Genomic DNA, 26,906 nt, shown 5'->3' on the forward strand with positions numbered 1-26,906 from the left:
TAAGAATGACGTATTGTACTATACACTGGCTCACGCACAACAATGCATGATATGTTTAACTTTTGTAATATACTGCTGATGGGGTTCATTAAAATTTACTTAGGTGTTTTTTTTCTTTTTTCCTTGAACATAAAATATGAATTAGGATACGTAGGTTGGCTTTGGTTAGCTTAGTTTAGTGTACATTTGGTAAACTCCTTCTGTAATACTGCAGCGAACGTAAACATTTGTGAAATGTGCATAAATATCACAAAAATCATAGGTTCAAGTTTTCTCTTACATACACAACTGCTAGGCCGTAGTTAATGAAGGTCTTAAAATGTTTCATACGGCTTCATTTTGCAGTGGATTGTGTTAACGAAATGTAAAGTATGACTTTTTTTTTTTTTTTTTACGATTCTCGGTACGCAATTATAATTATTTATTGCATTGTTTGTGTTCATTTGCGATCCGCAAATTTTGCGAACTTTAATACGAAATTACTCATTTACTATTATTTAGCGTGGCACATAGACTGTTATTTGTTATAGTACCAATAGCTTCTAATGTTTGCATTTAGTGTTTAGATGTACCATTACGTACAATATTATGTCCTAGCAACTGTTCGGAATATTTTTTGCAATATATTGTACGACAGTCATTTCAAAAGTTCTGCACACTGAAAGATGTTATGCAAGCTAATAATTTATTGTACAAAATACCTTTACAGGTCGTCAATACAATCTCCATACTTGTTTATGACAGCTTCCCAACATTTGGCAAATTCTGTATTCTGTATATTGCACCTTCATTGTTGAGGTGTCTGATCACTCGGGTCACCTCACTGAAAGCTTCGTCAATCTAATCTAAACATTTCCACAGAGTAGTTCTTTTAAATTGGGAAACAAATCAAAGTGTGGCGAGATCAAATCAGGACTATATTGGAAAAGAAAGCATTTCCCATCCATACTTGTTACTTATTAATTGTCACCCTTACTTGTAGAGCAGTATGCGGCGTTGCATTATCGTTCAGAATGAGGACACCAGCTGCAAACATGAGTCTGAACTGTTTTATTGTGACGACTGAAACTTCAATTCTGGTTCAAACTCTCGTATCCAGGTTTCATCACTTGCAACAGTCGTTTGGAAAAACTGATCTCCTTCTGTTTGATAACGTTGAAACAATTTTTCTGCGATTCTTTTGCAACATGCATTCTGCTCTTTACTCAGATCATGCGGAACCCATCTCATTTTCATCTTCGGCTTCTCAGTGATGATTCTGTAAAGTGAAGTGACAGATATTTTGGCCTCATATGCAATTTTCTTACATGTTTTCGTCGACCCTCTCTCAAAATGTCATTCACAATAATCTCAGGAGTGTAGTCTGTTGCAGCTGATGGTCTTTAACTTCTTGGGGTGTCCGCAGTGCTTACACGACCTTCACGGAACTAGCTGAGCACCGAAATACAGTGCTATGATCCACTACACTATTTCGACAAACCTCCCGCAAAGCATTGTAAATTTCAGTTGGATTCTTTCCACATAGAGTTTCGATGTTGATATAGGAACGCTTATCATCATGTGTAACCCAATTTCAGGCAGGTTCACCACTGAATTTCTCACAACACAGCTAAGCAAACCAGAAAACATAGAAACAATCGTCAACTCCAAACTCTGACCCACAACTGACCTAAAAGTGAACTTGATCAAACCACTCAAACGGTCGTGCATAGACTGTGTGCAAGACTTTTGAAATTACCCTCGTATTTATACCTGAACCCTCTCATTTCGTAACGGTTTGCGTCAACACAAAGCAAAAATAAGCATTTCGGTTTTACTTTCATGTGGTGACGTGTTTGTTTTCTACGGACACAGTCCCACGTAGCACAGGATGGTGCTTGTCTCTCTCCGTTATCTTCCTTTACGCGCATATACACTGTAGCTGACATGCCCCCTCTATACGAACAAAAGCCCGTGTGAGTTTCCAACTTCGTTCTGTTCAAATAGATGAAATGATAGTTTCTAGTGACCATCTTGCAGAGGTTTGTACGTATTTTTCCGAGAATAATCGCTTTTCAGATATATCATTTTGAAGTATATCATAAATCTATATTCAATTATTGTGAACCATTGTACAAAAAACAAAAGATTTTGATTGAATTATAATAGGAAAATTGTGTGGTTATGCTTTCTTAAAGTTAAACTGCGAGTGCACGGTTGCTTAGTGGTACAGCACTTACCTCTGGTGAGTGGGGTCCCTGAGACGATTTTCGATCCAGTTAGTTCGTGGTGGATAACATCGTGCCCATGGGGTTGTCGGGTACTCTCGCTTTCTCTCACATTCTCATCCCATTAGTTCTTCTATCATCAGTCACTTGCCTTAATCATTGTCCCCCTTAGCCTAAATGGCATAAACATGGGACGTTATACAGAAAGTTACGCTGCGCTAAGGAACACGATCTCGTATATAATTTGCAGAAGAACTATGGAATATTCTTTACACAGTATGTTTACACTATTTTGTTTACAACTTACCCACGTTTGCTAACGCGCCTGGTCCCTATAGACACCTTGAGTTTCCACTACTTTGGACCTGCCCTGACTTGGTTAAATACTTCCTTGCTTGTTGTGGTCATCCAGCACAGATTTGATTTTTTTTTTAATATATACTCTACTCGTTTACTCGTCAACTTACTACGGATCCAACCGTTCATGGTCCCACCAGGTTCTCCGTTTCTTAACCGATCACATACATTTCTTGTTATTAATAACCACTTAACAGGGGTTGGTTGGTGTTTATTCCACTATAGCTTTTATGGCATACTTCTACGTGCTGTACTTTTACTCATCACGTTTGAGTCCTCATAAGGGAATCGGCACCTATGAATCCATAAATGCAACTCAATTCTTAAAAAACAATATTTATACCAGGGGCGTCATTTAGGGGGGGCAGGAGGGGGCATTCCCCCCCCCCCCAAGAGTTTGAGGAACACATATACTTTAATCAATTGTATACTAATATAGTAGTACAAAACATGAAAGTCTTATGTCGGTGGTGCTTTTGCCCCCCCCCAAGCGAAGTCTGAAATGACGCCCCTGATTTATACATTATTTGTATTTAATTTTGTGGTGAATGAAATACAAAATAAGTTGTGTATGGTCTACTAAAATTGGATTATTCGAAAAATTTTGCTACCATTTAAGAGAACTTAGCCTATGTATTTTCAATTCAAATTTTACAACTATTAATATCTACGTTTTATTGTCTTTTCTAACTTATATTCAGGAGAAAGAAATTAATTAAAGAAATATATGTTTATGATGATCAAGAAACAATTATTCGTAACATACATTACACAATTCATGAAACAGAAAACATATTCTGTTTCCTTATTTTAAATAGTTTGCTTTAATTCGGCATGTCACAGAAAATAACTTGTGTCACAGATTATTACTTTAATATCTCTCCCACGCAGTGGGAAAAAAGGGAATTTTTAAACAGCGTTACCATCTTGTACAGCACAAAATTCTCAGCTTTTACAGAGTACCGAATATCTTGGTAAGTACTTGACTTATCGATCTCAAATAAACGTGACAATGCTCCTTATGGCATACTGATTTGCTCTATGAATTTTAAATCATTTTTATTCTAGGGATCTTTTTCAAGTTATTGCATTATTTCCAAATTCAACTTTTCTTTCTTCTGTTGTGGCAACACTGTTTAACTGATCCTTCTAAACTTGAAGTAATTTTAAAGAGGTCTTCCCAGTATTTCATTTAATGTGCACAAATAGTTACTACTTCATTCCTTGCGTGTGTTAAAGGCGTTTAAGTTTGACACATGTTTCACAATATTTCTGAAAAAGTATGCTACACTGATCTGCGTGTGTCATCTCTTTCGTCCTTGTTTTCATTGCTGATTCGATGAAATTAAATTTAGGTCATTACATTTTAAAAATCATAACTTTATATTGGGTTGGCAACACTGTTCACCTGGTGATGTTACCGAATACATCGATAGATGTACCCCTTCCTGTAGTTGTTTTGTGCAAAGTTTCGCTTCTCTCTTTCTCTTGGTTTCTCTGTTATAAATGTGGGACATTATAAATGGTGCACACCAGTGGTGCCCACCCCCTTATGTCCAGGACGCACCCCCCAATTGTCTGTCCGTAGGTGTTCTTCCATGAAAAAATCTTCTTTTCGATTAATTTTTACACCTCCTCAATCATATTTATATAGATTTTTACCCCCTCAAATATTTCAATGACGCAGTTTGCGTCATAGCCCCCCTCTGTGGGCACCCCGTGTATATATATATATATATATATATATATATATATATATATATATAATAAAAATATTTTTGAGTTATGACGTCATCAAACTCTACGTCTCGACGCAGAAAGGCGTAAAACCACACTTAACGCATTCTACAGCGCATCTAGACTTCAAGAAACAAAAAAAAAAAAAAAAAAAAATACGAATTAAAAAGCTATATTGGTACTTTTTTAATCATATAATGAAGGCACCACTTTACTGCCTACATATACTAGAACTTAAAAGGGTTTATGCATTTTTAGAATCTGGGCTTTATAGAATTCCTAAGTAGATACATAAAAGGGACTCATACGGCTTTTAGAATGCAAAAATGTTATTTTAAACCGGGATCATTAAAAGTATTCTTTATTATTTTTCAGATTCCTTCTTGTAGTCATGTAGCTAATATATGTATATTCAGTATATGGTCCTGAGTTCGATCCTCGTTGCATTGGATCTAACAAGTCCAATGTTATTTTCGATCCCGTCCTACTTTGGGACGTGAAATCATAGTCGAAAGATAGGGACACGGTGGCGGTTACTTCTAGTGCGTGGAATTCCTAATTCAGTTCTCAACAAAGTAAGTTTGTGATGGATAACATTTTGTCCGGGGATTTTCTCGGGTGTTCTCGTTTTCTCTCTCATTCTTGTTCCACCACTTTTTCCACCGTCATTCACGTGCCTTAATCATCAAGTTTCCTTATTTTAAAGGGCTTAACAGTGGGAAGTTAAACTGAAATATTTCATTTCATTTTCATTTTGCATAGTCGAAAACGGACGTGAAACTACACAAAATCAATCATTTGAACTATGACATTCACCAATCTAGATCTCTCTCTTCTATAAGTACCCAGGTTGCAAAAGAGTTGATTGTATGAAGTTTGAATTGAAAACTTACATTCGTTTGTTTTTGGTACAATTTTGTGTCATTTCCAGACCGTTCCACTAATATATTGTTTCTGAAAATATTTTTTGTTGCACACATTATAATTATTTAAAAAGTTCTTTGACTCCATTCGTGAAAGTGCACTGAACGAACAAAACTGTAGCTGCTTCATAATTTGAAACTACTGTTTATCACAACATGTTCTATGATGTTTACTTTTCTTATAAGAATTGTATATTCCCCAAAATTGAAACTTCATGATATTGAAAAAAAAAGTGTTTACTAATAAAATCATTTTTCTGGGGACGTAGAAGAAGAATAATTTTATTTTTAATCTTTGATTTTTAAAATTTGTATGCGAAGTGTAGATAATACAGACGCTCATAAATTGAATTGAGTGAGTGCTTTTCAAGAGAAATAATGAAATGCTTAATCTAATATATTGCTATCCCTACCACTACAGCTTACGGAAGGCTATGGCATACCAGATAATTTACGTTAAACATGGTGTTGCGTGGGCAGCACATTCACATTTAGCACAATTATTTTTCGGTTTCTAGTCGGTGTCAGCAATTGACAATTTTATTTGATCAAAATCGACAATTGATTATTATCAACATTTTAGGTTCATTAATTGCCTGACTCGATCCTTGAAATATGCATATCTTTCTCAACTAGACATTGCCACTGTAAATAAAAATAGTATTACTTGAAGAAACCAAAACATGCCATTTTCAATTACAAAAGTGCAGTATAAGAAAATTTTATTCAATATTTAAAATTGCTTCTAAATTTCACTGCTATAATCGCCTTCCTTTATCAACATTACGGGTGCTTCTCAAAATTGTCTTATTTCTTCTGGTATAATAACCAGCATATTGTTCCTATTATAATTTAGGAAATGCTTATCAGTTTGTATTCTGTTCTGTAGAATTATGTTTCAATAAATGCTAAGAGATACGTCAGACGCGTCTCTTCAAGGAAATCACAGCTAAAAGTTTAAATGTTATCGTTACTATGTAAGGGAAGAAAGCTTTAGACAGCTTGAGAAATCTGTAGACAAAACTTAGTAATTAGGTAAACGCTCTTCCATTACATTGTAATAATAAAATTCGAGCTTTTATATGTGTCACATCCCCCAAGAGCCACCACTGAGGTAGGATAAAACAGAATGCATGCAGTAAGTCACGTGGTTCAAAGGCAACGCAAGCAGTAACGTTGAATGGAATGCGTCAGTGAATGTGGCAGTGTATCGTTTAGTCATGTCTAAAGGTATATGGTTGCATAGCTCCAATAGATGGCGTTGAGGAATGTGGCACTATATCATTTAATCATGCCAGGAAGTATGTGTTTGCAAAATATATCTATACAATAGTGTTTCTTTCTGTTTATAGGAGTGACATATACCATCGTTCTTCAAAGTGAAAGGCTTTCTTAAACGTAAGTATTGATTATTTTGTCACATTTTTAAGTTTATAGCTTCTATGGAACAATTTCACGGAGTATTTTGTATTTATTTTAAAATTGTTTGCTCCTGTATGTGTAATATTACTGCATTACGTACAGTTCTCATTTAATTAGACCCTATCTTCTTCTTTCATTTGATTATCCTAGTTTTGTTTATGTAATTGTCTCTTTTTTATTGATTCTACCACTTTCCTGAATATTTCGCGTGCTTCAACACTGTTTTCGTTTGTGTAACTTTAAATAAATCAGTTTATAGTAACCTACTAGTCTCTTGTGTGCTTTCTTTTAAAATCAGAAAAAAATAAAATCTGAATTTCAGGGGGATCTAGGGGAGGCGATCGTGGCGATTGCTATCCTCAGAATAGAATTTTATTTTAATTTTAAAAATATAACATTTCCTAAGAATTTTCACATTATAAATGTAAAATAAAACGCATTGAATTCGAATGACCCCCCTGCAAACATTCAGGCTGGATCCGCCCTTGCTGAATTTTGAGTTTCATTATTTTCTCTAATAATATATACTTCCCGTCTCATTTAGCCTAGTCGACATAACCGTGGGAAGTTAAACTGAAAGATTTCAATATACTCGGTCTTTTACATGTGATTTTTTCGGTTTAAATTATTACCGTCGCCGTCTTGGTTGTATGTTGATTTAAAATTTTAGTTTTATCAACGCCAATATATAAATTTGTGTGTGCGTGTGTGTCTCCATTAAATAATTTGAAACTACAATATATTTTAAACTATGGAAATTTAATACTAATAATTAATTGTTCAGTTTAACGTTCCACTATTGTGAGTTTTAGGCTAAGGAAGATGGTAACAAAAGCAAGTGAATGATAATGGAATAATGTGTGGAATGAGAGTGTTGGAGTAAACGAAAGTATCCCGAAAAAACACACGAACATGATGTTGTCCATAACAAACTTATTTAGGCTGGGATCGTACTAGGGCCCCCATAAACAAGAGGTAAGCCTTCTGCTGAGCCATCACGTCCCCCAATTTATTACTGAAACCAAAAGTAGCATATCTAAAACTTCTAGTCCTAATTGATGAATTAGAATCGGGATTTAATCTATTCTTGCGACGTACGATCTATATATTAAAAATAAATACATTTCTTGCTATCTCGGACCGTTTTCTTTCTCTATGGAGATTAATATTAAAACCGGAAGTGGTATCTGGTGCCTCCTGGTTGTAATACAGGGACAAGGTCAAAAATGAATCATATTTATGTTGTACTGAATGCATATCAAATATTTCGTTCTCGCTGTCTGTTAATCTTTTCTCAGTATAGCGATCAGTGTTGAAGCCGGAAAGCGTAAATTGACCTCTTGTTCCAAAAGGTGAGTGTAGGTAGATTGAAACGACATATATATATATATATATATATATATATATATATATATATATATATATATATATATATATATATAAATTTATATTTAACTCGATTACTATTTAACGTGATACGCACTTGCACCATGTATAAATGGTCCACACTAACAATCTTTAAAATAATGGGCCAAAAAGATGAAATTTTGTACTATGTTAATATTGGCAGTCGGACATTGTTTGAAATGTTGAAATGTCCTGTGATACTACGAGGTTAACAGATGCCAAACGAGCATAAAGTTTTACTTTTTTAAATAGTACTAGGTCAACTTATTACATATTTCAAATTTGCATGTTAAACTGAAACTTGCAATGTTACATTTATTAATGAGTGTTGCAAATTAAGGATTTTTCAATATCATAAACATTCAAATTTTGGTTGTCTATAAAGCAATAATAATACAATTGAGAGAGACAAGGAATGCACATCCGAAGTCTATACTGTTTAATACTATGTCATGGTATGAAGAATTTTGAATGCGTATGAAGTTCTAAGATATTGAAAATTTGACTTCTTTCAAAGACCTTTATTTGTAAAAAAAAAAAAAAAAAAAAAAAAAAATGCTTGAGTAAATAGCTCATTCAGTTCCAAAGATTATTTCCAACATATATGAAGATAACGAAGGATATAACAGCAATTTGTTATTTCATACAATTCTGGAGATACAACAAAAACTGTTAAAGTTAGCGACACTGCTTAAAATTATGCAATTTTTAGAACTTATTCTAAACATACCTGCCAATAAAAGCATTTTTAATGCTATAGAAAAAAAAACTATGATATTGATGTTTTGTAAAAAAAAATGTGCGTAATTTGATTTCATAATTCCTAAATAGTTTTTTTTTTTTTTTCAAAATAAATTCGTTTGAAAAAAAAACTTTAAACTTTCAATTCATTGTAACTTTGTTTCTTTTTGTTCGAAATACGTCATAAACGGCCTTGGCTTTCGATAAATCGGTACTTGGGATGTGCATTACCTAGTCCGTCTCATTTTCTTTTTTACTGTTGTAAAATCGCTAAGAATTTTGTTGATTTTCGATGTTTGTGATACTGTAGCCTCCATAGATTGTAACACTAAATAAAATGTTTTTCTTTATATACACATTTAAAATATTTAATAAACAGGCGCAGTGCCTTTAAAAATACAAAACCTTATGTTAGGTTTGTAGCAGTGTTCACTTTGTTGCTTTACGGTGTATGGCAAAATAAAAAAAAAAAAGAATGTTTTTCTGCAGATATTTTCATAGTACAAAATTTGACTGGTTTTGTTCACTAGTTTAAAAACAACAGTGGCATTTCAAGATAAATAATGCATCCAATACACAGGGTCTACATAAATAGTGTAATATATATATATATATATATATATATATATATATATATATATATATATATATATATATATATGCATTCCTTAATATTTGTAACCGTTTCTTTTTTATGGGGATTATTATAGAATTCGGAAGTACTAATAAATTTCAGAGGGAGACATATAAGGGGAAAATGATCCTATTCATGGAATACAAAATTGGATCCAGAAGGGCACTTCTTGTTATTTCTAATGTTTTTAGTCAGCTGCATGTCTGAAGACAGACGGAAAAAGGAGAAAAACCGTGCTGCAAGATTTCCCATACTTATGAATAGCATGGTTTCAATCTTAGTAAGTTTACTCAGATGGGTTATAACAGTTTGTTAATGTATTGATGTACTTACATTTTAGGACAAACATAAACGAAAGTGGTAGTAACCCGAAATTCTGCAGAAGTGGAAAGAATGTTACTAATTATTTTTCGATTTCATTTTGTTTTCGTCATTGAATTCTTAATCAATTTTCAGTTAAATTTATTTATTTATTTATTTATTTATTTATTCATACTTGAGGTAACAGTGAAATTGTGTAACGAACAGTATTAAGTAGAATAACGCATGACATATAAACTATTAGTTATTATTTAATGCGAGTAACACTATAAATAATAATTTTGTAGCTTGGAAGCTTTTAAAGTCACTACCTTGTCACTCTCTTAGAGATAAACTTTCGTCTTTAAATAAGTTTCACACTTGATTAAGTTCTTGCTGGACTAAATTTCAGATTAGATTCGTGACCTTGAAACTTGAATACATTCTGGTGGTTTGGATGTTTTTGTAATCAATGCAGTCCAACATTTCTTATAACCTCGTCTCTGGAAACGAACTTTATACTTGTATCAACCAAATATGATTGTTTACATAAAGTTTGGAAGCTTTTCTAGCATACGAGAGACGATAGTCACCTGTCATAATGAAGTTTTTGTAATATTTCTGATTGACGTCCATACCCTTGATTCGAATCTCGCTATCTCTTACTCTAAGTAAGGTTTTTCCAACGATTATATTAATCCCATCAGAAAATGTACACACACATTCACATTTCTTCGTGCTTTCGTTTTATTTTGTTATCTCTTCACTTGAGTTCGGATCTGATCAAAGATTTTCCTTCCGCCTGTAAGAAGCGTAGAAATCATAGTGATTAAGGCTTCTCAGTAAGTTTATTTCTCTGTTTGTACTCACGTATTCATAAGCAAGGTATTCATTTTCTTTATTGAATTAACTTTAGGACAAAGACCATAATTCTGTTTACACTGGAATAACAAGAAGTTTAGGAATGATAAAAAAAAAACGGATCGAAAGATTGCACATCATACTGAGCAAATTATTTGTTTTGGTTTGGGTACACTATATGTGGTTCTCGAGATACACGGCTATGAAGAAAAATTTTGCCTGAAATATATTGCATCTTTTGATCCCACAAACAATGATTTAAAAGAGAAAGATAAGTGGAAGAAGGTCTGTAAGTGCCTATATTGTAGGTACTGTTCCGGCATTCACCTGGTCTCAATTACGAAGTCTATAAAAGGAACTCAGGATTGCTTAGCAAGAACAAGCATATACATGCTAGCGAAACCTTTTTATAAAACATAAACCTCACAAAATAAGAGCCCAGCTCAAGTTTTCCTATAAGGTCTTTGTTCGTTGAATTTCAGCGTCCACTTCAGCACCGAGGTTATACGAGCACTTAACCTACAGCCAAACCGCATGAGTTATAATCGGGAAACGAATCCACGCCTCCTATACGAAAGGCGCATACGTTATCCATGCAGCCTCGAGTCTTCCTTTGCATTTTCGTATAATACGAAATATCCAATGATTCATCCTAGGCTATTACGGTTTATATTATTTGACATCGTGTACCTGAACTTTCTTGGAGTGTTCGCTCATGTATATTATTACACGTGTTATTATTATTATTATTATTATTATTATTATTATTATTATTATTATTATTATTATTATTATTATTATTATTATTATTATTAGGCCTATTATTATTCATTTTCTCGACTTCTTATCTAATCAGGGATATAATACAGTACATATATGGCATATGGGTCACCCGAGTATATTACTCTGAGGTTTGCAAGGAATTTATTAGAATTCTGCATGTGCCCAATATCATATACCACTGAATTTTCTTTATGACTGTTTCTTCAATTCCAATTGTTTTAAGAGCATTTCTTAATGTCTTATGAGCAATTCCGGTATATTACTAGTGGTATTTTTTTTCCATTTTTCTTTCATTCTTCTTTTATATTTTCGGTCAGCTATTTGTATTTTTCCATTTGTTCTCTGTGTGCTTTCTGCATGTTTATTGTGCTTAATATTGTAATGTTTGTTACACGTACCTTTCTTTTCTCTTTGCTTATTACTGCGATGTTCGTCCTGCAATGATGTTCTTTTTTTATAGGTTAGTATTGTTCCGATCCTGTAAACTTTGTGATTTTCTGTTTCTAGTATGGTTTCTGTTTGGTGTTTGTAATGTGGTAGTTCTTCTAGAATTGTAATGTGGTAGTTCTCCTAGAATCATTTTCTGTTTCATTGATATTTCTTGATGCATGCTTTTTGGTACTTTATCGCATCTTCCTTTGTATTCAGTTGGTGTTATTATTGAAAATCCACTTGTGATATGTTGTATTCTTTCTCCATACGTTTTACATATTCTGAATTTTCCATCTTGGTTGCAATATTGTTTGGATGTGTTTTTGTAATATTTTTCATTTGTTACGTGGTTTTGTATTCCTGTCATGAAAACGTTTGTTTCTGCATATAAATATCATTATTTCATCCACTGAAATGCTTTCTCTATCTACATGTTCCTGGTTGACTTGTTCTGGGATCCGCCAATGTAGTGATTGTTTTCGTTGCTTCCCAAGGTATTCTGATGATTGTAACGTTGGTAACGATGACTGTAACTGACCCACCGACCCACTGACCCACTCCATCTCTGATTGGTACTGCATTATTATTATTATTATTATTATTATTATTATTATTATTATTATTATTATTATTATTATTATTATTATTATTATTATTATTATTATTACTGATACAAATGTAACTAAGCCTGAAAATGGAAAATTGTGTGAATAAATATTGTATAAAAGAATTTGTTGAAGTGCTCAATTCTCTTAGAGTACACACTGTTACTGTTCTAAAATTTGCAACTCAAATAGATTTACCTCACAATCTATTAAGAAGTCACGGATAAAATGACAGTATTATATAGTTTGTTAGTTCTACCGCTATATATTTGAGTATTTTGATTTCAGTTTACGCAATATATGATCAAATTTCAAATTGTAATAACTAGGCTTATTCTACATTTTAAGAAATGGGACAAATATGTACCCGAAAAAGGTAATAATCAGGTGAACTGGGAATCATTACACTTCCAAAGTTTGCTATACGTAAATGCCAGAAGTCTTATAGAACTCCTTTACCATCCGCCCGTCTGTTGACAGGTATGGCAGCGAAAATGGTAAGTGCTATCCAGATGGCCTTGTGTATTTGATACAGCGCCCCAAGGATAGGTTCCATGCCCTTCAATAACTCTCTATTCAAATTGTAAGTAGTTCAAATTAGTCATTTCCGATTTCATCGTTTATCGCCAAAGGACAAAAACAGTAACACTTAGGGAAGCGTTTCTTTTAAACGTTTCAAGGCAATATATCATGATCATCTACAAATCTCTACGAAGAATGGAGGCTTTTCAATTTCACGATTATTCCAGATTTCAATACTGATTGCCGTAGAGCAAAAACGGTCAATGCGATTAAGATGCTGTTTTTTGCAATCGATTCAGCGTCCCAAGTATAGATGTCATCTAATACGTAAGTGATTGAAAGTAACAATTTTAGGTTTTACATTTTATCGCGATAGATCAAAATATTTGACAGATAAAAAGATTTTTGTCTTTTTTTTAAACAGTTCCACTGTTCAAGAATAGATTTTTGTCATTTATTTATTCTCTACCTAAACCAGAGGCTGTAAAAGCATAACCATTTCCGTTTCTTTCCGGTATGGAACGAAAACAATCAAAGACAGTTAGTAATGGCTATTTGATGTGGATTTAGAGTCCACGAAACTGGTTCTATCTTTGAATTTATTATTGTATTGTAAGCAGTATTATCTGTCGTAAAAGAATTTTTTTTTTTTGCTGGATAATATATTTTGTCCCTTACTATGAGAATGAAATTGGTATGCTTACCTTTCTACCAACTTGCGATTTAATTAAATATTTTATAGGCCCGATCCCTAACAAACTCAATAATGTATTATCTTTCTCTTTGCAATTCACACAATACGGTATAGCAATATAATAAAACTTAATAAAAAGAAGAAAAACTACATTTATTTACAGCTTGAAAAGTACGACTATTATACACATAATTACAGAGTACATGAGTTCTACCCTGTTATTACGTAGATCATTGTACCCGTACTGTACTCTTACCCACAGAATAAGTGTTTGAATCTTCGTCGCCCGTTATTTTAGTTTTATTGTTCATTCATCAGGTAGAACAAAATAACTAGCTGTGATACGTCATTTTACGATACTCCTCGTTATCTATTGTTATCAAGCGAAGAAGATGCAATAGAATATTACAAACGTAAAAACCGTTCTAGATTTTACTATTAATAAAAACAATAAATAGGTTTAGTGCTGAAAATTAAATTGTACCCTATTCAATTGCAGTCTATAAATAACTAAGGAAAGGAAATGGATTTGAGTTATTTCGTGTATGGTCAGCACATTGCTTTCCATCATCTTTATTTCTTGAACTAAATATAAATAAAATGTTTTGTTTTTCTTTATATATAAAACACTTACCTTTAGTTCTAAACAAAATACAAAACATAGTGGAAAATTTCACTATGCCATTACGTTTCGTTATATAAATAAATGAGAAAATGAGTACATTTATACTTGAAAATGCTATAGGTAATCTGACAAATATTAGAAGCAATTAAGTATTAAATTAAGCAATGATTGATGATAAATTAAACTGCAATCAATTGCAAAATATTGGAAGTTAGCAAAAATGTTAACCATTATATGCTGAAACACAAGTTCCTTTAATATATAGACTTTACCTTGAAATGTAGATCTTGAATGCATTTCTTGATATAATGTAAAATGTGTGAAGAACTTTAAATCTTCAAGAACTCAACACAAGTTTGACGAACAATGGTTATAAAATTATCATTAAAAAACTGGCTAAACTAGCGATGAGACCAGGTAGTAGCTTGTTGAACCAGCTTCTGTTTCTCAATTTTGTCTATAAATGAACATATATAATTACTTTGTTTCTACATGCAAAATTTTAGACAAGTTCATATATTTTCTTTGCATATATATCAAGTAGAACAAGTAAGGACAACATTTCATTACCGAATGTACCAAATTTAATAATGCCAAAACTAGCCTACTTTTCTTCCCACAACCAATTTTTGGTGGAAGCTCTCACATCAAACCTTTCTGAAAGGGTTTCAATACTCCTTTAAAGGATTTACAGAATGTTTCTGTTATGTATACATGTTTATTCTGTTTGATGTGAAAAAAGTTTTGTTACGTAGAAAATGGTCCTCAGAACTTATCCGAGAATATTTGTTATTCGTTTATTTGAATTTAGCATCCCATTCAACAGCGAGGCTAAATGAGACATGAATCTACAGTTTAACATTAGATTCGTACCACATGAACTCCTGTCGAAGATTGAACTCCGTTTTTAGAGAAAAATACCTGAGCAAAGTTAGTTCTCGCCCATTGGGGTTGTAACAAATGTTTTATACTTTCAGCCTGGTGACACGGTATGACCGTAACAAGCCTGGAACACTGTCATACACACGGAACATCGTGTTCGTCATTTGTATGACACTGTTAATATAGGTCCGTCTTTCCTGCTGCTGTAGTGACTAGCTCATGCGCCTTTGGTGGATGTAGTCACAGTCTCAATTCCCGTTAGAGATCACTGAAATTTTACTTTAGTTTAAAGTTTACTTTAATTTTAATTTTACATTTAAATTTTACTTTAATCATCCCTTTCCTTTTTCCTAAAGTACTTAATGCGTGTGTGTGTGTGTGTAAATAATTGGATAATAAGAATTTGTATTTTCATTCATAAAATTTAATACATGCTGCTCACCTTCTGCAATGCCTGGAACACAACGATCACGTGTCCTGAAAGAATGTTGAATATACACTTGATTTTTGAAATAATTATATTTTAATATACGTACCTTCTCCAAAATTAGATTTAAGATGGCTTTAATGGATGCGCAATAATCTTCCGATATTTTAAGAGGAAATCGAGTATATTCGCCATTAATAAATGTATCAATTGTAATTTGTCCACCGGACCGACATTACAGAAACTCCACTGTATATTAAGTTGTCTTAAACCTTTGAAACATTCTTCGTCCGTTAAGTATATGGCTCGTGAAAGTTTCATTCAAAATGAAAATGTAGTAATACTTACGTTGGAATCAAAAAGGGCATTACTTACGTTGGAGAGTAACGTCACTTAAAATGCGTGTTTCAATGACAACTTCATAATTCAGACTGTTTAGCAGATACTCGATTCGAATCCACACTTTCTAAGTAACCCACCCATTTCACTAACACTCATCCTTCTTAGTTTCAAGAATTTTTTCACTTAAATAGGTCTTGATTGAAATTGAAAATATTTTTTGTATTTATTCAACAAATAACATTACTTAAGTTCAAAACCAATCCTATCTTTTAATGTATACGTTACAAGATTTGATTTCATAAACTTAAAAACAAGTATATGTCTTGACCAATTTCATATATAACATTTAACAAAGTTATGTTTATATTTGCTAAGAAGAACATAATCTTCTACTTCAAATCTTCACTTTAATTTATTTTAACTTACATTCTTCCCGTACAATCTACTCCACATTTGATTGACATTTGAATAGGTAATATTCGCATGTATCATTTCAATTGTTATTCGTTAACTATGATTATAATTGTATACGGTTTTATTTAAAATATCAATATACCGATGCATATTTACAGCAGTAAAATAATGGTATACAGGGTGTTAACGAACTATCCCGACAAACTGTAAGAGGTGATTCTTCACGTCAAAATAAGAGGAAAGGTTCATGTGGACCTAGGGCTAAAAGTGCACACTTTCGGAGCTAGGGCTGTTCAAAATCGCGAAATAGCCAAATTTCAATAGGCCTTATTTCGAATTCCGGAAACTGTGGATGGTGGATCTTATCAGCGTAAAGAAATTCACTCATACACAATCCAAAAGTTTATATTTCATCAATTGTCAATAGGTGTAGAGGGTATTCTCTACAGGATGTAATTCTCAGATATGTTTACAATGGAGTTTTCAGATATACCCTGGTTTCAAGGAGGGTCCAAAGTAGGCACCAGGCAAACCTTGACAACAATGGACATCCAATGCATCTGAGGGAAGGCGGAAGTGTTGACCGGCAGCTCCATATTTCTTTGTTTCGGAATGACGTGTGACGATATATATTTCGTCACGTTATATTTCACGATTTCTTCACTTATAAGCGTGAAACAAAACGTCACACCATGCGTTTTCCCGAGTACGAGAAACCATTCTGCTGACGATGCTTATCACTTGCGACATCGCACCAAAGGGTTCCGTGTTCACTGCTATCAAGGCTTATCGTTTGACTACTTTGGACCAATCATAAAGTCAGAGCATATCTCAAAATTCGGTTGATGGCATGTCTGGGAATTTCACTCTGCAGGGAATAATCTGTATTCCCATTGAACATTAATGAAATATGCATTTCTGGATTCTGTATGTGTGACTTTCTTTATGCTGATAAGATACACCATCCACAGTCTCTTAAATTCGAAATAGGGCCTCTTGAAATTTTGCTTTTTCGCGATTTTGGAGAGCCCTAACTCTGAAACCATCCACTTTTCGCAATAGCTCCTTATGAACTTTTACTTTTAATTTGATGTGAGGAATCACCTCTTAAAGTTTGTCGTTATAGTTCATTAACACCCTGTACTTTACTTTTTATGGTACGAATCACTCTTTCTGCTAATTAACATTTAATTTCCGAATGAACATTATAGTGATTAATTCCAAAATCTTCAAATAATTTTAAATGTCAATTATGAAATTCTGTTCCTAAATAGTTTGAACATGAATCAATGATCAACATTGATTTAAAATTTGAAGCGATTGCATTAGCCATTTCATGCCTCTTTTTTTATTTTTAGAGAATGCGATATAAGTACCGCGATAAAATGTCAATTGCACATAAAACATATCGATAACCGTCATTATAGTTTGTAAAATTTTACATGTCTGCCAATTTCAATTGTAATATTTCATTTGGACTCCAAACACAGCATTGTTTTCGCTGAAATGTTGGTGAGTGTAAATGTAATGTATTGGTGAATGGTATTGGTAAATGTAGTGTATCGGTAAATGTAGTGTATTTTCAAGTGTAGTGTAAATGCATCTTTTGATCTTCACTATTCTTTAATTTTCTTTCATAAAACTTTTTTGCGCGTTATAATGTGCTAACACTGGATAAGGATGCAGGGTCCGAAAAATTGTAATAGACTTTTTATAGTCATTCTGATTACATTTGATATTCTTTCCAAAACCAAAATATATTAGGTGCAGTTGCTGATAATACTGCAATCGAAGAGTGCCGTCTACTAGTACTATATTTTAGAACAGCGTTTCCCAACCTTTTTCAACTTGCGGCACACTACGGGTGCGGTACACTTATAGATATTATTATTTATAAATATAAGGCACAGTGGTATTTTTTTCTGTGATTATTGATCTCCTTCTAACAGAGAAGAAAGCTCTTTCACTGGGTTTTCCCTGTGGTAAATCATTATGCTTATTCTTCATTCTAATTCAAAAAGAGAAAACAAGTGCAATGAAATACTGGACTCAGGTTTTTAAAAATACGCTTTGTTTTTAAAAACTCTATCCAACCTTTTACTAAGAAGGAAAATTACTAAATAACGAACGAACGAACAAATTTCTTTTACTTTAAAAACAAAAATGTAGATAATTTGTCGAAAGGATTGAATGATATTTTAAATTTTCAAGTTACGAATTAGTCTCCAACAATAAAGAAGCAATAATGATTATAACAATGATAGGACATAATTTTTCTCAACATTAGAAATGTACAGAACAGTAACCCGGTATGAAACTTAAAATTGTCGATTCATAATAAAGGTTCATAGTAATGTGAAATACAAATATACATATTTCCCTACGTTTTGCAATTTGATTGCTATAAAAATTAATAATTTTGTTTCTATTCCTCGCGGTACACCAGTGGCCCATTTATGGCACACCGGTTGGGAAATGCTGTTTTAGAATGTTACTACCAGTCACTTTCGCGAGTGCCGCTGGTCCTGGTGATCGTGAAGTAGTAAATTTCCAACGAACATTAATATCACCCAGTAGCGTTTAAAAGTCTGCATTCTTTCTGTTTGTGTTGGATAACTCCCTGTAGGAACAACATAAATCACTAAATCGAATCTGGGATGATATTTTCATTAATAGCCACTTATCTGTTTTGCTCCACAATATTTTTTATGAATTGATAAGTTATGTAAGTAATACAGTTGTTTTATTTCGAGGCGTTTTTGGTAGTGGTTGTAATATATCTGACACAAGTGTTTAAATACCGCTACATATAGGGCTACTTACATTATCTAGGCCATCAATTGAAAAGGGAATAAGGTTTTCATTAGTATGACCCGATTTATTATGTAAATATTGATGTAATATACGTTAATACGATTTCTATTTTAGTACGTTGTAGAATATCACTCATATCCTTATCCAGTCTTGATTGATGTTCTTCATGTTCTTTAGATACATTGTATTCTATGAACTAGGTTTTCCGGAACGAATAGCATTTTACGTAATTCCGGCGTGTTATCTTCCAAAAAGATTGTTGAAGCAAGAGCACTAATGAGTGGGGCGAGAATTAACTTAAGTAAAGCACCACATTTATGAAATAACAATTTCTTTTTCTTTTTAATTGAGAGATTTGAGGAGGAAGCACGTAAGATCTTATTCGTACAAATTTTTTGCTTCTGAATCATTGAGATAGGAATTTGGCTTTGCATTCGGGAGGTCCTGGGTTCGATTCCCACTCCCGAACATCCTTACTGGGTTTTTCCAAGGTTTCCCTCAGTCCTACCAGGCAAATCCCGCGATGGTATCTACTAGTACATACCCTGACCAATACCTTTCCATAATCTTTCCATTCTTGTTGCTGTCGTTGCTTTTAGATATCCAGTATAAAATGGCATCTGACCTGTACTGGTGATTGTTAAATAAATAAATAAATAAATAAATAAATAAATAAATAAATAAATAAATAAATAAATAAATATTTTCTTTCAGAATATTTCTGCTACTTGTGGTATAATTGAATTATATCACCCTGCGTGTTTTGAATAATAATTTTCCGATATCTTACATTTCGCAAGGGTATAGAGTGTATTATTACTCTGTTTTACCTTCAACATTTTGATGCCAAGTAAACAGAAATATGTGTACCCTTGTTTTACCACTAATGTACACATGCATCATTTCTCCGGAAATATATTCGTTCTCAGTTGCAGAACATCATGTATTTGTTGTGTGAGATCATTCGTAGAAAATTGAATAGACCAGCCAAATTTATTCCTTTGTTTATTTGAATTGTACAAGATGATATAAAATTTTCAGCTAGTTAAAATGGACATTTTTTTTCTCGTTGGTATGAAAAGTAGGACTAAATTTATTCTTTAGTTTCTTCGAGTAGTACAAAATACATAAATTCTGAGATAGTTAAAATGGTATTTCTCGTTGGTACTAAATTGAATAGGTCACTAAAATTTATTTCTTCTTCTGTTTAACTAATACAAGATGATATAAAATTCTCAGCTTGTTAAAATGGACCTTCATTTCTATTTGATACAACAAATAGGTCACTCAAATTCATCCCTTCGTTTGTTTAAATGGTACAAAAGGTATACAATTCTGAGCTAGTTAAAATGGATCTTCTCCACTTTTTCTCGTTGGTATAAAAAGTAGAACACCTAATTTTATTCTTTCGTTTATTGGAGTAGTACAAAAGGTTCAAATTCTGAGATAGTTTAAATGGTTCTTTTTTGCTTTTTTCTGGTTAGTACAAATTTATTCCTTTGTTTATAAAATAGTACAAACTGGTATAAATACTCAGGTAGTTAAAATGGTTCTTGTTTTTCTTTTTCTGATTGGTACAAATTTATTATTTCGTTTCTTTGAGTAGTACAAAAGGTATATAAATTCTGTGCTAGTGAAAGTGGCCCTTTTTCGATTTTTCCGGTTAGTACAAATTTATACTTTCTTCCATTTGAGTAGTACAAAATGATATAAAATCCTGAGTTAGTTAAATATGCTCCTTCGTCGCCTTTTTAAGGTTAGTACAAAACCAAATTTAAAACTCAAGTTTATTCCTTCTTTTATTTGAAGAGCGCAAAAAGGAATAAATATCCTTAGCTAATGAAAATGGCATTTCAGGTTGGTACAAAATTGAATATGTCACTAAATTTTGTTTAAATAGTAAAACATGATATAAAATTTTCAGCTACTTAAAATGGCATATCTTTGTTTTTTTCTGATAAGTACAAAAATAAATACTCAATCCAAATGTATTTTCTTCGTTTATTTGAAGAGCACGAAAAGGCATAAAACACCGAGCTAGTTAAAATATCGTTGTTTCTTTTTTCTCGTTAATGAAAAAGTATATAAGCCAGTCAAATTTATTCCTTCTTCACTTTTTTCTGCTTAGTACAAGATTGAATAGGTCAAACAAATTTATCCCTCGCCCCGTTTACGAGTTATTCGAGTTTAAATGTTTGACTTTGACCTCGATGGTCAGTACTTTTGCGAGGTGTAGTACTTGATGAGCTATTACAAAATGCGGAAACAGCACCTCAATACGTTGCTCCGTTTATGTGTTATTCGGGCTATAGCATTCAACCTTTGATCTCGATGGTTAGTACTTTTGGGACATGTCGTACTTGATGACCTATTGTTAAATGTGAAAACAACACCTTAATATGGGTCTGCGTTTACTAGTTATTTACATTTACCTATTTGACCTTTGATTCGACGGTTAGTGCTTTTGGAACATATAGTACTTGACCTATTACAAAATGGCTTAAACAGCACCTCAATACGTTGCTCCGTTTACGAGTTATTTACATTTGAATATTTGACCTTTGACCTCGATGGTCAGTACTTTCGGATCATGTAGTATTTGATGATCTGTTACTAAATGCGGAAACAGTACCACAATATATGCATTCGTTTAGAAATTATTCGGGTTTAAATTTTTGACCTTTGGCCTCGATGGTCAGTACTTTTGGGACATGTAGTACTTGATGAATGATTGCGTAATTTCTATTATATTATATAATTTCTGATGAAAGGGAACGAGTACACTCCTGCTATTGGTTCATATTCTCCGCTGTATTAAATAGGGGTTGCAATATAAGTTCATAATCTTATGTAATATATGAAACGATAATCATGCTTGTTGTTCTGTATGGTTGCGAAACATGGTCGCTTACTTTGAGGGATGAACATAGACTGAAAGTATTTGAGAACAAGATCCTGAGACGAATATTCGACCCAAGAGGAACGGGAGTGAGGAGTGGCGCAAACTTTATAACGAGGAATTACATAATTTATACGGTTTACCCAACATTGTTAGGATCATCAAGTCCAGGAAGCGTAGATGGGCAGGTCATGTAGCTAGAATGGAAGAATATAGAAACGCTTTCAAAGTCTTGACTGGAAGACCAACCGAAAACGCACATTAGGAAGACCTAGGCGCAGACGGGAGGACAATATTAAAATGAATCTCGCAGAGATAGGAATACAAAGTAGAAGCTGGATCCAATTGGCCAAGAATAGAAGTCAGTGGAGAGCTTTTGTAAACGCGGCATTGAACCTTTGTGTTCCATAGGCCATAGAGTTAGTTAGTTAGTTACTTTAGTATTATGTAATCTGGGCTAGGTTAAATAGTGGTTTAAAATATTCCATACTCTTTTATACATATGATTGCTGCTAAAATAGATGTTCGTAGTCTATGTGTTCATAGTCTTATGTAATATCTGCCGTGTTATATAGGGGTTGAAAAAGAAAACGAGTACACCCCTGCTATTGGTTCATTCTCTGCTATGTTAATTAGGGGTTGAGAATAGTTCTCGTAGAGGGGAACGAACATACTCCTAAAATGAGGTCATAAAAGAGAACAGTTTCCAGGGTGTTCGATTTTCCATAGCCGGGCTATACGTGGGACATGAAAGATCGTGCGAGGCCGCGGTGGGTCAGCGTTAGGGCGTTCATCTCTGTTGCTTGGGGTTCCGGGTTCGATCCCAGACCCTGCCATGTGAACTTTGTGGTGGACAAACAACGTGTGCGTGTTTTTTCTCGGGGTTCTCCCGTTTCCTCCCACTTTCTTCATTCCACCATTCCATTCATTATTCATCATCACTGTCTCCTTTAGCCTAACCGGCATATCCGTGGGACGTAAAACTCAAAGATTACATTTCATTTTCATTTTGAAAGTTTGTGCGAAACTGGAATATTGAGACTTTCGGATCGGACCCAGATTGGCCTAATATGGCGTAATATGCCCCAGATCGGTAATTTTTCTGCTACTCTTGTTTACCCATCCAGCTGTGTTAGGTTGGTCCAACACAAGTTATTGCTTATTCGTTTGATACCAGGCTGATGCTTGAAAGTGTCCCCTCTTGATAGAAAAGGGGAGGGCATCTTTGTTAGGGACAGATATTTTTGAGAATGTCCTTGTGCAAAGAGTATTAGTGTTGCATCGTTCACTGACCCAGTTGTATCAATCTTGTAAATTTTACAAATGAATTGTCCTGCATCAGAACATATTTGGTCAGTGAACTGGTTTCCTCGGTCCAGTTTTTTTTAATGATGTGGTATCAGAACCTGTTAGTGAATGGAAAGCTGGTGATTAGTTTACCATCAAGCTCAGATATAATAACATGAATTGGAAAATACTTCCGTTTCGATGATCCTGACCTCATCCAGATTTTTGGACCTGCCATCTTTGTGAAATGAGCTAGCAGAAGAACAAATACATATCTGTCTCCCGCATGTATATAGGGGAAGCATGGCTCTTTAAACTATGGAAAGTCATACGTGTATCAGTTTCCTCCTGTCGGGCTTCCAGCTCTTTTGTATTGACGAAAGCGCAATATGCTATAGCCTGCTCTTCATCAGTGAAAACACCTAAAACAATAATGACTTTGGAGCAGCCTGTAGAATGAGCTGTTCAGACAGAAAATTCGCCAGATCAGTTCTATGTTCTTTCATGTCCATAACGTTGTCCCAGTTTTTCTGGGAGAGGAGACTCCTGTCATGTATTTCTCGCCGCACTGGTGCTACATTCTTGATTCTCCTCTTCCTGGTACCTTCTTTTGTTGACATGTCATAGCACCTATCAAACACAAAGTCTATGCGACAGAAAGTACTTCCCGTTTGAAGTATAAAGGCAACAAACACATCAGCAAAATCGTCAAAGTTTTTTTTCTTTTTTCTTTTTTCTTTTTCTTTTTCTTTCTTTTTTTTGCTTTTAGGGACTCCCCAATGCGAATATGTAAGCTTGGTCTTCAATTATCAATGTAGGTTGCTGCTAGAACTCTACTGGATCAAGGTTTGTAGGGTTCACCAATCACAGTATCTATCAGAAGTGATTACTGTCCTGTCCGTAGATCACCATTAATACCTGCAAGCGCAGGAGGGGCTGAAATCAGCTCATGCCTCAGTATGTCTTTAAAATTGGCATTTCTTCCAGAATTTATGGCAGTGATGAGGCGTTGTAAGAATTTCCTGTTTGCTTGGATTACCTTGTGGTCACTTGCTTGACCTTTCTTCCTTACAACCTCAAAGAGAGAAGAAAAGGTCAGATACATGTTCCTTCGTAAACTATCTCTAAAGGGAATCTTAGCGGCAGGCAAAAGCCTCTCCTCAACAAATTTAACAAGCTGTTCTTGAACCTTCTGTTGAGCAAGAATAAGGTTTTCAATCTGCCCTGTGACCTTGTCCTTTGTTGGAATATTTTCCAGATGTTCAGGTGGATTTTCAGCAAATAGTTTGAATGTTTGAAGGATTGCATCAGATTTTCTTAATATTTAAGGTCCCGTTTCAACCTGTGTTGCATTCATCGTGAATGAAGGAATCCTTCCTTCCAATCTCAAAGATAGGTTTTGTCTCAGTAGCCAAGTGACTTCGCATGTTGTATGAAATGGCTTATCGGATGAGAGCTGGTGATGTCTTTATGATCCCAACAATTACACCATTTTCTTCCCTATACCATTCGTCCACTCCTGGCTGTGACCTGGGTCCACTTATTTGAATATCTGTTTTGTTCTTACCACAATAAAAGTACCGTTGTCTAATTTAGCCCTGACCTTTTCTAGGAGCTGGTGAATCTCACATGGATAGACAGCCCCCATTTTGCATATTGTGTATGATTGTACCTCATGAAAAAGGCAACATTTGATGAAATGCTTGCAGGTCAAGCTACCAGTTGCCTTTTCCCCGTGCTCGAGTGAGCAGAAGGAGAATCTGCACTATCTGCATATAGGTTCACCAGAACTGGAAGTTCGGATTTTTGTTTGCTGCTAGAAATTCATCAACGTGTTTTTGTTTACACCAGAATACGCAGCCAGAATAAAATGAAGGTGATAAAACATGTCTTGTAGCAATATTTCGATATTTTTATGTTGTTTCCGATGCTGTTTTTAGAACTTCTTTTTCCTTTTCATCAAGTTCAATGGGTCGTTTAGCTGCATCTTCTGCACATAAAATACACAGTTCTAAGGCCACAGGTCTGTCACTTTTAAGACTGCATATGGATTCTATCTTTTGACACCTCAGCTAAGTCTCAATTTTCATAGAAGTTCTCTGAAACAAACAAACAAAAAAATCACTTCTGGTAAATTTACAACACAGCTATTCTCGGTGACTACAATGATTATATTTTGTTGAAAATCACAGATTTCAGGGGCATGAAAATAACGCATGGGACGTACTGATAATTTATATCAAGTATATACCAATTAAACATTTCTGCAAACTTCCCCGTTTCAGATTTTTTATTTGTTTGTTTGCTTGCTTAGAAAGAACTAAAAGTATATATAATCAACAATATATCTATACTCAACGTATCTATACCCAACAATAATGTGCATTTTACAGAGAATACAACAATGGTCGCCGGACATATGAGCCGTTTATATTCTTCGCATATCGTAAATTACTCCAAATGAGTTACACAATTTCACATGACATCCACAGGCGCAAATGACGGGTGGATGAGGGGAACATCGTTCATCTAATCTTGAAACTCGGGAGACTGTCCTCCCAATAATCCGATTTGAAATGCGTTTTTTGATGGGAGAAGTGTGATTATTTATGTTCGATTGCCACAAAAAATTGAGATGAAATTGATGTCCCACAGAACGATCCTGAAATCTGAACGCCTCCCAATGTTGAAGACAACTCTGATCTCCTGATCCTCCACAGCATAGTTTTTTCAACTTTGTGTTTGTGTTTTTGAACCGTGTTACCTGTCTCCTTCAATGTTGAAGACAAATTTGTGCCGCTGGTAACAATATGTGAATTTCATCACTTTATTCAATTGCAAATAATTGTCAGAAGAAGAGCCTCTTGCTAAGTTTCAATTACATTGTGTTCAACGTGCAACTTTGCATTTTCTTCACGTCCATAACAATATGAACATCTCATCTCGCGTTGGTAAACCCAACATGTTACATTAAATTCTTCCAGGCACGAAAGACAAAAAAGAAAAGCATTACGAATAAAAATGTAACATTTTAATGGATTGAAAATGTCCGAGTCTATCCCATCTTTCACACAATATAAATATGTTTTTCGGCGTTTATTATTGGACTATTGCACTCGATGCCACTGATGTTTTTCAATCTAACTAGTAGCTCATAAACTACAACTTGATAGTTATGTTTCAGCAAGTAATTTGGGAAATGAAACACATATTCTCAATAAAACCTCTGTCTGTCCCTACATATATCTTTGCTTCCACCCAGTGTTTCTCTGCTTTTTTTCTGCCACGTTCTCCGCTTAGGCAGGGTCTTAGTATACGTATAACACATTATTACTTCGTTCATTTTTCGCAACTCCATGCAAAATGGATTTGGAAAGACAAAGTAATTCATTCGCATTGGTGGACACTACACGCTTTGTCACAGAACTAGTCATGTATGCATATTTCCGTTCTGTAACAGTCTTTGGCACTCCCCCACCATGGATTCAGTCGATTATATCGAAATGAAATTCAATTTCGTCTACCACTAGAAACGATTCATTACTATAAAACCCGCATTTAAGTATAGCCGTTTACGATGACGCAAACACT

At 34.0% G+C, this 26,906-nt stretch overlaps 1 long non-coding RNA gene across 1 annotated transcript in view; it reads left to right on the forward strand.

Annotated features, from left to right (window-relative positions):
* Positions 1 to 26,906, forward strand: part of LOC145674281 (uncharacterized) — an 85,652-nt gene that overhangs the window by 53,604 nt on the left and 5,142 nt on the right. Inside the window, exon 2 of the long non-coding RNA XR_014128882.1 lies at positions 6,577 to 6,622. This is a non-coding gene — a long non-coding RNA (uncharacterized LOC145674281). The remainder of the gene's footprint in view (positions 1 to 6,576; positions 6,623 to 26,906) is intronic.

Source organism: Thermobia domestica, chromosome 17 (genome assembly GCF_964235325.1).
Source record: "Thermobia domestica chromosome 17, izTheDome1.hap1.1, whole genome shotgun sequence".
NCBI lineage: Eukaryota > Metazoa > Arthropoda > Insecta > Zygentoma > Lepismatidae > Thermobia > Thermobia domestica.